General features: G+C 40.3%; 1 protein-coding gene across 5 annotated transcripts in view; it reads right to left on the reverse strand.

Annotated features, from left to right (window-relative positions):
- SCMH1 (Scm polycomb group protein homolog 1) overlaps positions 1–13152 on the reverse strand; it is a 216212-nt gene that overhangs the window by 173363 nt on the left and 29697 nt on the right. For 2 of the 5 annotated variants that reach the window (XM_015091897.4, XM_060397445.1), the window contains exon 2: positions 12265–12383. The exons of the other annotated variants lie outside the window; for them this stretch is intronic. The gene's annotated coding sequence lies outside the window, so the exon portion shown is untranslated. The remainder of the gene's footprint in view (positions 1–12264; positions 12384–13152) is intronic. 5 annotated transcript variants of the gene reach the window in all.

Below are 13152 nucleotides of genomic sequence, written 5' to 3' on the forward strand. Positions count from 1 at the left end.
TCCATCTGCTCTAATGTGTCATTTAAGGTTTGTGTTTCCTTTTTAATTTTCTGTTTTAATGATCTGTCCATTGGTGTAAGTGGGGAGTTAAAGTCCCCTAGTACTACTGTATTACTGCCAACTTCCCTTTTATGTGTGTTACTGCTTGCCTTATGTATTGAGGTGCTCCTATGCTGGCTGCATAAATATTTACAAATCTTATGTTTTCTTCTTAGATCAATCCTTTGATCATTACTTGATTCAAAGCAGGAGATCCCAACCTTTTTGGCACCAGGGCCCAGTTTCATGGAAGACAATTTTTCCATGGATGAGGCAGGGAGTGGTTTTGGGATGATTCAAGTTCATTACATTTATTGTGCACTTTATTTCTATCATTATTACATTGTGATATATAATGAAGTAATTACACACCTCACTGCTCATCTGATAGGAGGTGGAACTCAGCAGTAATGCAAGTGATGGGGAGCGGCTGTAACTGCAGCTGAAGCTTTGCTCACTTGTCTGCTGCTCATTTCCTGCTGTGCGGCCCAGTTCCCAACAGGCCACAGACCGCTACTGGTTCATGGTCCAGGGGCTGGAGACCCCTGTTTTAAAGCACCCAAAAATCTGGCATTTTTCATTTAAATAGGGGGGGGGGAAAGAGCTGAGGTTCTGAAATTAAACAAGATTAATTATAGCATCCAAGGTCACATGGCTACTAAATGGAAAGGCTAAAATTAAGGGCTAATTTCAAAGCCTATACTCTCTTTGGTTTCATTATGCTTGCTTACTATAGTTTAAAAACAAGAAATAAATCCCTTCCCTAGTTTACTTGTGATAGGCTATAGTATATAGAGAGAGGTTTGGCAAATAGTCAAGTGCTATGTAACATAAGAAATTACTATTAGCACAAGGAAAGAGCTTACTAAGGCAGTGGCTTTCAAACCTTTTCAGCTACGATCTTAAATCCAGTAGTTTTTATAACAGTATGCATTCCTGAAAACCTTACATCTTACAAAATTATGCACCAAACATGGGCTTGTGGTTAAAACAGAGTTATGAACAGACTAAAAGCCCATGGAACTTTGTATCCTTTATATATATACACACATACTTCATAAGGATTTCAGTCACTCAGTTATGTCCCACTCTTTGTGACCCCGTGAACCGCAGCACACCAGGCCTCCCTGTCCATCACCAACTCCTGGAGTCTACCCAAACCCATGTCTGTTGAGTCGATGATGCCATCCAACCATCTCATCCTCTGTTGTCCCCTTCTCCTCCTGCCTTCAATCTTTCCCAGCATCAGGGTCTTTTCCAATGAGTCAGCTCTTCACATCAGGTGGCTATAAGTATTGGAGTTTCAGCCTCAACATCAGTCCTTCCAATGAATACCTAGGACTGATCTCCTTTAGGATGGACTGGTTGGATTTCCTTGCAGTCAAAGGGTCTCTCAAAAGTCTTTTCCAACACCACAGTTCAAAAGCATCAATTCTTCAGCGCTCAGCTTTCTTTACAGTCCAACTCTCACATCCATACATGACTACTGGAAAAACCATAGCCTTGACTAGATGGACCTTTGTCGGCAAAGTAATGTCTCTGCTTTTTAATATGCTGTCTAGGTTGGTCATAACTTTCCTTCCAAGGAGTAAGCGTCTTTTAATTTCATTGCTGCAACTGCCATCGGCAGTGATTCTGGAGCCCAGAAAAATAAAGTCAGCCACTGTTTCCCCATCTATCTGCCATGAAGTGATGGGACCAGATGCCATGATCTTAAGTTTTCTGAATGCTGAGCTTTAAGCCAACTTTTTCAGTCATTAATGAATGGTTAAAATTAGACCCAACAAACTAAATATAAGGAAGAATGGTATAATCCACTTTAGGATACTTTCCAATTAAAATTATTTTTAAAAATAAGTTTTAAGGTGTAATGGAATAAACCTGTAGTAATTCAGAACACTAAGCTTCTAAGAATGACTTATTTCTCCAAGGTTTTCTGGAGTGAAAATTTGAATGTATGTCACCATATGCAGACAGGAGCCACTTAATAAAAGCTTTAAAGAGATAAAATTAAAACCTGAAGTCAGATTCATATGGGTTTGGGGACTGATAAGAGATTATTAACCTGTTCATCATTTTTCAATCTGTTCACACTGCCCAAGTAGACATTTGAGAGATGTCTGTGCCTCACAGTACCAGAGATCTCAAGATCAACTTTATTCTGTTAGAAGGTAATAGGATAGAGTCCTAGTTAGGAACTCACTCCTTAGATGTAGAGCTCTGAGAACAGAGTAAATCCTCACTGTTTAGACCATAGAGACAGGTACATAAAGTAATTTGGACTCATTAACAGAGGAGTATCTATAAACCATTTCATAAATCATCCCCCAAAGTCTCAGGTTCTCATCCTAAACAAGTGAGTTACGAATTCCTGACATTTTCCAGAGTCTTGCAGGAAACATACAGAATTACAAACTTGGGGCAAATATGGTTTTTCTATACTAAGAAATTGAGATGCAACTTTGAAACTTGGCCTGGTTCATTCCTGGTTCATTCACTGAAGTCACCCCCTCAGGGCTTCAAATTCCTCACTTTAAAACCAAAAGATTACAATTCAGGCACGTCCCATGTTTACCACACACTAGCTGCATGCCTCTGGTTCATCATCCACCCTTACATGTGTTTGATTTTATGGTTTTGTAGAAAATACTATTGCTATTGAAATAAGGAAAATTTATCAAATGAAATCAGCTGTCTTCCTGTGAGCTACTCAGGCAATTGTCTTGACACCCGTTTCTAGTTGGGACACTGAGATCACTTCTTTATTCACTGTAATAGGAAGCTAGACCATACAAAGGGGCTTCCAGGGAAATGTATCTTATGTGAATCTGAAACAGCAGTCTCAGGAAAAGGCTCTCTTCTCTAGAAAACTGATTTGACTGAGAGGGTATGAAATAATCTTTGACATATGTATTAAGCTAAAGAATATTATAGATTAAAAAAATTATTTGGGGGTGATAGAGAAAGAATATATAATAAGTATTCTAAACAGCTAAGGCAGAAGAGTGGTACCACTTGCCAGCAGTCACTCAACATTTACTAAAAACTTTCTTCATGATACTTCTTGAGAATAACACCTTTTAAAGCAAGTCAGAAATCTCTGTATATAACTAAGACTCAGCAGGAACCAACAAGCATGAGAAGAAAAAACATAAGTCCAGTTTCAATTCAGAGACAGAAATGTATGGTTATTAAGCTTTCTGAGTTTTTTTCTTTTTTTTAATCTGGGAAAATTAGCCTTAGAACACAAGATGCTTTCCTCAGCTTCCTTAGCTTTTGATCCAGCAACTCATCTCTTCAGTTTAGTTCACTCGCTCAGTTGTATCCGACTCTTTGTGACCCCATGAATTGCACCACGCCAGGCCTTGATGTCCATCACCAACTCCCAGAGTTCAGACTCACATCCATTGAGTTGGTGATGCCATCTAGCCTCTGGATGATGCGATGAGGCGATGTCTCATCCTCTGTCATCCCCTTCTCCTCCTGCACCCAATCCCTCCCAGCATCAGAGTCTTTTCCAGTGAGTCAACTCTTCACATGAGATGGCCAAAGAACTGGAGTTTCAGGTTTAGCATCAGTCCTTCCAATGAACACCCAGGGCTGATCTCCTTCAGAATGGACTGGTTGGATCTCCTTGCAGTTCAAGGGACTTTCAAGAGTCTTCTCCAACACCACAGTTCAAAAGCATCAATTCTTCAGCACTCAGCTTTCTTCACAGTCCAACTCTCACATCCATACATGACCACAGGAAAAACCATAGCCTTGACTAGACGGACCTTTGTTGGCAAAGTAATGTCTCTGCTTTATAATATGCTGTCTAGGTTGGTCATAGCTTTTCTTCCAAGGAGTAAGCGTCTTTTAATTTCATGGCTGCAATCAACATCTGCCGTGATTTTGGAGCCCAAAAAATAAAGTCTGACACTGTTTCCATTGTTTCCCCATCTATTTCCCATGAAGTGATGGGACCAGATGCCATGATCTTTGTTTTCTGAATGATGAGCTTTAAGCCAACTTTTTCACTCTCCTCTTTCACTTTCATCAAGAGGCTTTTAAGTTCCTCTTCACTTTCTGCCATAAGGGTGGTGTCATCTGCATATCTGAGGTTACTGATATTTCTCCCAGCAATCTTGATTCCAGCTTGTGCTTCTTCCAGCCCGGCGTTTCTCATGATGTACTCTGCATATAAGTTAAATAAGCAGGGTGACAATATACAGCCTTGACAACCTTTCCTATTTGGAACCAGTCTATTGTTCCATGTCCAGTTCTAATTGTTGCTTCCTGACCTGCATACAGGTTTCTCAAGAGGCAGGTCAGGTGGTCTGGTATTCCCATCTCTTTCAGAATTTTCCACAGTTTATTGTGATCCACACAAAGGCTTTGGCATAGTCAATAAAGCAGAAATAGATGTTTTTCTGGAACTCTCTTGCTTTTTCAATGATCCAGCAGATGTTGGCAATCTGATCTCTGGTTCCTCTGCCTTTTCTAAAACCAGCTTGAACATCTGGAAGTTCATGGTTCAAATATTGCTGAAGCCTCACTTGGAGAATTTTGAGCATTACTTTACTAGCGTGTGAGATGAGTGCAACTCTGTGGTATTTTGAGCATTCTTTGGCATTGCCTTTCTTTGGGAGTGAATGAAAACTGACCTTTTCCAGTCCTGTGGCCACTGCTGAGTTTTCCAAATTTGCTGGCATATTGAGTGCAGCACTTTCACAGCATCATCTTTCAGGATTTGAAATAGCTCAACTGGAATTCTATCACGTCCACTAGCTTTGTTCATAGTGATGCTTCCTAAGGCCCACTTGACTTCACATTCCAGGATGTCTGGCTCTAGGTGAGTGATCACACCATCACGATTATCTCGGTCATGAATATCTTTTTTGTATAGTTCTTCTGTGTATTCTTGCCACCTCTTCTTAATATCTTCTGCTTCTGTTAGGTCCCTACCATTTCTGTCCTTTATCGAGCCCATCTTTGCATGAAATGTTCCCTTGGTATCTCTAATTTTCTTGACGAGATCTCTAGTCTTGACCATTCTGTTGTTTTCCTCTATTTCTTTGCACTGATCGCTGAAGAAGGCTTTCTTATCTCTTCTTGCTATTCTTTGGAACTCTGCATTCAGATGCTTATATCTTTGCTTTCCTCCTTTGCTTTCTTTTTTAAAGTTATTTATTTATTTATTTATTTTTAATGTTAAAATCTTTAATTCTTACATGCGTTCCCAGACATGAACCCCCCTCCCACTTCCCTCCCCATAACATCTCTCTGGGTCATCCCCATGCACCAGCCCCAAGCATGCTGTTTCCTGCATCAGACATAGACTGGCGATTCGATTCTTACATGATAGTATACATGTTAGAATGCCATTCTCCCAAATCATCCCACCCTCTCCCTCTCCCTCTGAGTCCATTTTGGTCTCCTTTGCTTTTCACATCTCTTCTCACAGCTATTTGTAAGGCCTCCTCAGACAACCATTTTGCTTTTTTGCATTTCTTTTCCATGGGGATGGTCGTGATCCCTGTCTCCTGTACAATGTCAGGAACCTCCATCCATAGTTTATCAGGCACTGTATCTATCAGATCTAATCCCTTAAATCTATTTCTCATTTCCACTATATAATCATAAGGGATTTGATTTAGGTTATACCTGAATGGTCTAGTGATTTTCCCTACTTTCTTCAATGTAGGTCTGAATTTGGCAATAAGGAGTTCATGATCTGAGTCACAGTCAGCTCCCAGTCTTGTTTTTGCTGACTGTATAGAGCTTCTCCATCTTTGGCTACAAAGAAACTCATCTCTTAACTAAAATCTACTTTAATTCTTCTTCATTTTAAGTCTCCAGGATTAGTGGTACATTGTATTTTAGAGAACAACTTTATATGCTAGTACTAGTTAAGAGTTCTCCAGAAATTTATTTCATCAAAATCATTGATCAGTGTTGAACCTGTGTGATACTCTTTAACATACAGCAGTGACTCATAACTTTTTTTCCTCCTGAAATACCTGAAGAATACAAAACACTCCTATCAGCAAGGCCAAGCTCATTAAAGGCACTGGTTTTCTGCAAAAGGGTAGGAGGTAGGATTAATTTGATGGGAGAGGAAGGCTTCACTAGGTGGAGATTCCACCCAGGTTCTAGAATATACAGGGGTATTTGTGTACGTAGAAAAAGCAACTCCCCCAGTCTATATTCCACTGCTTTCCCCCCGACCCAGGGTCTAGAACAGTGCTATCCAACAGAAATATACTTCAAGCCACTTACGTCATTTTAAGTTTCTGTGTCATTTTAAAAGTAAAAAAAGAAAAGGTGAAAATAATTTTAATAATGCACTTTATTTATTCCAATATATTGAAACAGTATAAAATACTAAATATAAAATACTATAAATATAAAATATAAAATACTATAAAAATCAATGGAAACAGTTTATATTCTTTTTAATATTAAGTCATCAGAATCTGATGTGTATTTATAATTATAGCTTATCTCAATTCAGATGCTAAATTTTCATCAGAAATACTTGATATTTATTTTTTATAAAACTTACAGCTGAACAGAAGATTTTTATAGTCAAAATTACTGAAAACACTTTAAAATTTTCCAGTAACTGTATGGAGACTGTTTTAAAATTTAATTAAAATTAAATAAAATTCACAATTCAGTTACATTAACCATGTGGCTAGTGTGTTAAGACAACCCATAACTAGAAGAAATAAATAATACAAATTAAACATGAAGTACTATGTGCCACCATGACCCGTCCATCTTGGGTGGCCCTACACAGCATTGCTCATAGTTTCATTGAATTAGACAAGGCTGTGGTCCATGTAATCAGATTGGTTAATTTTCTGTGACTGTGGTTTTCAGTCTGTCTGCCCTCTGATGAAGAAGGATAAGAGGCTTATGCAAGTTTCCTGATGGGAGAGACTGACTGAGGGGGAAAACTGGGTCTTGTTCTGATGGGTGGGGCCATGCTCAGTAAATCTTTAATCCAATTTTCTGTTGAAGGGCAGGGCTGTGTTCCCTCCCTGTTATTTGACCTGAGGCCAAACTATGGTGGAGGTAAGGAAGATAATGGGGACCTCCTTCAAAGGTCCCATGCAGGCACTGCTGCATTCAGTGCCCCCAGCCCTGCAGCAGGCCACCAAGATGGAGGGGTCATGGTGGAGAGTTCTGATAAAATGTGGTCCATTGGAAAAGGGATGAACCACTTCAGTATTTTTGCCTTGAGAACCCAACCCCATGCACAGAATAAAAAGGCAAAAAGATAGGACAGTGAAAGATGAACTCCCCAGGTTGGTAGGTGCCCAATATGCTACTGGAGATCAGTGGAGAAATAACTCCAGAAAGAATGAAGGGATGGAGCCAAAGCAAAAACAACACCCAGTTGTGGATGTGACTGTTAATGGAAGTAAAGTCTGATGCTATAAAGAGCAATATTGCACAGGAAACTGGAATGTTAGGTCCATGAATCAAGGCAAATTGGAAGTGGTCAAACAGGAAGGAGCAAGAGTGAACATCAACATTCTAGGAATCAGCGAACTAAGATGGACTGGAATGGGTGAATTTAACTCAGATGACCATTATATCTACTACTGCGGGCAGGGATCCCTTAGAAGAAATGGAGTAGCCATCAAAGTCAACTAAAGGGTCTGAAATGCAGTACTTGGATGCAATCTCAAAAACGACAGAATGATGAATGATCTCTGTTCGGTCCAAGGCAAACCATTTAATATCACGGTAATCCAAGTCTACGCCCTGACCAATAATCCTGAAGAAGCTGAAGTTGAATGGTTCTATGAAGACCTACAAGACCTTCTGGAAGTAACACCCCAAAAAGATGTCCTTTTCATTATAGGGGACTGGAATGCAAAAATAAGAAGTAAAGAAACACCTGGAGTAACAGGCAAATTTGGCCTTGGAGTACAGAATGAAGCAGAGCAAAGGCTCATAGAGTTTTGACAAGAGAACGCACTGGTCATAGCAAACACCCTCTTCCAACAACACAAGAGAAGACTCTACACATGGACATCACCAGATGGTCAATACCAAAATCAGATTAATCATGTTCTTTGCAGCCAAAGGTGGAGAAGCACTACACAGTCAGCAAAACAAGACCAGGAGTTGACTGTGGCTCAGATCATGAACTCCCTATTGCCAAATTCAGACTTAAATTGAAGAAAGTAGGGAAAACCACTAGACCATTCAGGTATGACCTAAATCAAATTCCTTATGACTATACAACAGAAGTGACAAATAGATTCAAAGAATTAGATCTGATAGACAGAGTACCTGAAGAACTATGGATAGAGGTTCGGGACACTGTACAGGAGGCAGTGATCAAGACCATCCCTAAGAAAAAGAAATGCAAAAAGGCAAAATGGCTGTCTGAGGAGGCCTTAACAAAAGCTATGACAAGAAGTGAAAGGCAAAGGAGAAAAGGAAAGATCTGAATGCAGAGTTCCACAGAATAGCAAGAAGAGATAAGAAAGCCTTCCTCAGTGATCAGTACAAAGAAATAGAGGAAAACAACAGAATGGGAAAGACTAGAGATCTCTTCAAGAAAATTAGAGATACCAAGGGAACTTTTCATGCAAAGATGGGCACAATAAAGGACAGAAATGGTATGGACCTAGCAGAGGCAGAAGATATTAAGAAGAGGTGGCAAGAATACACAGAAGAACTATACAAAAAAGATCTTCACGACCCAGATAATCACGATGGTGTGATCACTCACCTAAAGCCAGACATCCTGGAGTCCGAAGTTAAGTGGGCCTCAGGAAGTATCACTAAGAGAAGGCAATGGCACCCCACTCCGGTACTCTTGCCTGGAAAATCCCATGATTTTCCAAGAGGAGGAGGAGCCTGGTAGGCTGCAGTCCATGAGGTCGCTAAGAGTGGGACACGACTGAGCGACTTCACTTTCACTTTTCACTTTCATGCATTGGAGAAGGAAATGGCAACCCACTCTAGTGTTCTTGCCTGGAGAATCCCAGGGATGGGGGAGTCTGGTGGGATGCCCTCTATGGGGTCGCAGAGTCGGACACTACTGAAGCGACTTAGCAGCAGCAGCAGGAAGCATCCTTACAAACAAAGCTAGTGGAGGAGATGAATTCCAGCTGAACTATTTCAAATCCTAAAAGATGATGCTGTGAAAGTGCTGTACTCAATATGCCAGCAAATTTGGAAAACTCAGCAGTGGCCACAGGACTGGAAAAGATCAGTTTTCATTCCAATCCCAAAGAAAGGCAATGCCAAAGAATGCTCAGACTACTGCACAACTGCACTCATCCCACATGCCAGCATAGTAATGCTCAAAATTCTCCAACCCAGGCTTCAACAGTACTCTAACTGGGAACTTCCGGATGTTCAAGCTGGATTAGGAATGGCAGAGGACCCAGAGATCAAACTGCCAACATCTGCTGGATCAACGAAAAAGCAAGCAAGTTCCAGAAAAACATCTATTTCTGCTTTATTGACTATGTGAAAGCCTTTGACTCTGTGGATCACCACAAACTGTGGAACATTCCTAAAGAGATGGAAATAACAGACCACCTGACCTGCCTCCTGAGAAATCTGTGTGGAAGGAAGGAACAGTTAGAACTGGACATGGAACAACACATCAGTTCCAAATCAGGAATGGAGTACGTCAAGGCTGTATATTGTCACCCTGTTTATTTAACTTATATGCAGAACACATCATGCAAAATACCAGGTGAGATGAACCATAAGTTGGAATCAACAATGTCAGGAGAAATATCAGTAACCTCAGACATGCAGATGACACGATCCTTATGGCAGAAAGCAAAGAAGAAATAAAGAGCCTCTTGATGAAAGTGAAAGAGGAAAGCAAAAAAGTTGGCTTAAAGTTCAACATTTAGAAAACTAAGATCATGTCATCTGGTCCCATCACTTCATGGCAAATAGGTGGGGAAACATTGGAAACAATGACAGACTTTACTCTTTTGGGCTTCAAAATCATTGCAGATGGTGACTGCAGCCATGGAATTAAAAGATGCTTGCTCCTTGGAAGAAAAGTTATGACCAACCTAGACAGCTTATTAAAGAGCAGAGACATTATCTGGCCAACAAAGGTTCATCTAGTCAAAGCTATGGTTTTTCCAGTAGTCATGTATGAAAGTGAGAGTTGGACTATAAAGAAAGCTGAGTGCCGAAGAATTGATGCTTTTGAATTGTGGTGTTGGAGAAGAGTCTTGAGAGTCACTTGGACAGCAAGGAGATCCAACCAATCAATTCTAAAGGAAATCAGCCCTGATTATTCATTGGAAGGACTGATGCTGAAGCTTAAACTCCAATACTCTGGCCACTTGATGCAAAGATCTGACCCACTAGAAAAGAGCCCGATGCTGGGAAAGATTGAAGGCAGGAGGAGAAGGGGACAACAGAGGATGAGATGGTTGCACAGCATCACCGACTCAATGGACATGAGTTTGAGTAAACTCCGGAAGTTGGTGATGGACAGGGAGGCCTGGCATGCTGCAGTCCATGGTGTTGCAAAGAGTCAGACATGACTTAGCGACTGAACTGAACTATGTGCCAAGCATTGTTCTAAGCACTTCACTTGTGTTAAGTTGTTCAATACTTACTACCCAAAGGTAGGTAATATCTTCATTTTATTGATAAGGTAACCAGTGTAGAGAAATGACTTATAACCTGAAGTTACAGAGTTAGTGCTAGATTCATAGCAAGGTAATTTGGTCCACTTCTTGTCTTGAGGCTTAGGATTTTTCCAGGAAAACAGAGTTACTTATATTTAGAATGACCTAGGAGTAAATGCAACCTTTGCCTATGTTTGGCTAGGGAGTCTCAGCACTGGTTGATTTTTCCATTATATGGCCCTATCTAGAGTACACATTACTATAAATTAGTTCATGTTATTTCCCTGCTTAAAATCTTCAACTGCTCTCCAGAGTAGCACTTAAAAGGAAATCCAAGTACCTTACCCTGACCCACATAATCCTACATGATCTGACCCCACCTCTTCCGTTTCTTCTCCTACAGCTCTCATCATTCACTCGGCTCCAACTGGCTGGCCTTTTCTGCTCCTGCTGCAGGTCCACTTCCTTACTACCTGAGGGCCTGTATACTGCCTGGAATACTCCACTAGTATTCATAGGGCTGGCATCTTATCATACAGGTCTCAGGTAAACATCACCTTCTCAGAGCATCCTTCCCTGACCAATCAATCCAAAGTAGTCTCCCAGACTCTATCACACCACTCTTAATTTTCTATAGAAACTTAGCACTAGTTAGTATTTTCCTTGTTTGTTTGTCTCCTCAGCTGGGGCCTTGTCTGTGTTACTTATTCAGCACTTGTATCTTGGCACATGGAATATCGCCTAGAACAGAGGAGCCACTATTTTCGAATGAAATAAATGAAACCTAATCATTAACAACAACAACAAAAACCAGCATGAAATGATAACATGACATGACCAAAAAGTGACTACTTTCTGAATTTAAAAAAATGTATTTGGATGGTTTGTAACTAAAACTCATAGTTGATTTCTGAGAGAGAAATAGTTAAGGAAAAAAAAATCTCTAAAAATGTAACAAAAACAAGTTGGGTCCTTTAGTATCTGTAAGTCACTCTCAAATCTGACAAGATCATTACATAAAGGTAATGAGGGGATGTAAGGAGTTGATAGACATAATCATGAATATAATTTACTTTTCAAAGAGTTTTCTGAATAAAGTCCTCACAACTTATTAAGGAAATCCACATAACACAAAGGCAAATTCTTTCTGATTAAAACTCATTTAAAAGACATGCATTAAGATGACAAAAGATTCTAAAAATATGAGAAAGTATATAGCTACCTAGCAGCACTGAGAAGTAGGAAAGAGCACCATCAAACACTCAGAAACTGAATAATTTTTATAATCTATAATCAAAATTGAGCTATATAATGGAGAAATCAATGTTGAGTGCTTCTAACCAAACAGGTAAAGGACTGTATTTACTTCTGTAGCATACTAAACAGACCAAGTGTCCTGGGGAAAAAATCCAAGTGCTAATAAAAAGCAGTGAGACACCTTGGAGAAGGCAATGGCACCCCACTCCAGTACTCTTGCCTGGAAAATCCCATGGATGGAGGAGCCTGGTAGGCTGCAGTCCATGAGGTTGCTAAGAGTAGGACACGACTGAGCGACTTCACTTTCACTTTTCACTTTCATGCATTGGAGAAGGAAATGGCAACCCACTCTAGTGTTCTTGCCTGGCGAATCCCAGGGATGGGGGAGTCTGGTGGGCTGCAGTCCATGAGGTCGCTAAGAGTAGGACACGACTGAGCAACTTCACTTTCACTTTTCACTTTCGTGCCCTAGAGAAGGAAATGGCAACACTTCAGTGTTCTGGAGTTAGGTAGATTTCTAAACAGATTTAGTTACAGTCCCTGGAGAATTCCAGGGACGGAGGAGCTTGGGGGGCTGCCGTCTATGGGGTCGCACAGTTGGACATGACTGAAGCGACTTAGCAGCAGCAGCAGCGGTGAGACACCTGAAATTTAAAGAACTGTGGTATGGGACTTCCCCAGGGACCCTGTGGTTAAGAATCCAATCCACTTGTCAATGCAGAGAACACAGGTTCAATTCCTGGTCCCAAAGATTCCACCTGCTGTGGAGCAACTAAGCCCATGTGTAACAAGTACTGAAACCCACGTGTTTAGAGCCTGTGTTTTACAACAAGAAACCTATGCACTCCAAGTAGAAAACAGTCCCTGCTTGCCACTAGAGAAAGCCCACACACAGCAACAAAAGACCAAGTGTAGCCAAAAAAAACATATTTTAAAAACAAAAAAAGACCTGTGTTTGCACACATCCCCTACATGCAAAGCTTCCAGCTGTAATGTTTACCACTAGCCACAAAATGTACAGTATTTTTAAAAATTAATTTTAAAAGATACTTTAAAAAGAGAGACAACCACTACTATAAAGAATCCTATCTAAATGTGACAATAAAAAAAGACTAATACATTCTCAGGAGAATGCAAATAGGATGAGTTAAGGTAAGAAATGACAGTGTATGAGCACAGATAGTACAGAGATCCAAAAAATGAATAATCTTATAAATAACATTCTTTGCAGGCACAA

The sequence above is a fragment of the Ovis aries genome, chromosome 1 (genome assembly GCF_016772045.2).
Source record: "Ovis aries strain OAR_USU_Benz2616 breed Rambouillet chromosome 1, ARS-UI_Ramb_v3.0, whole genome shotgun sequence".
NCBI classification, from domain to species: domain Eukaryota; kingdom Metazoa; phylum Chordata; class Mammalia; order Artiodactyla; family Bovidae; genus Ovis; species Ovis aries.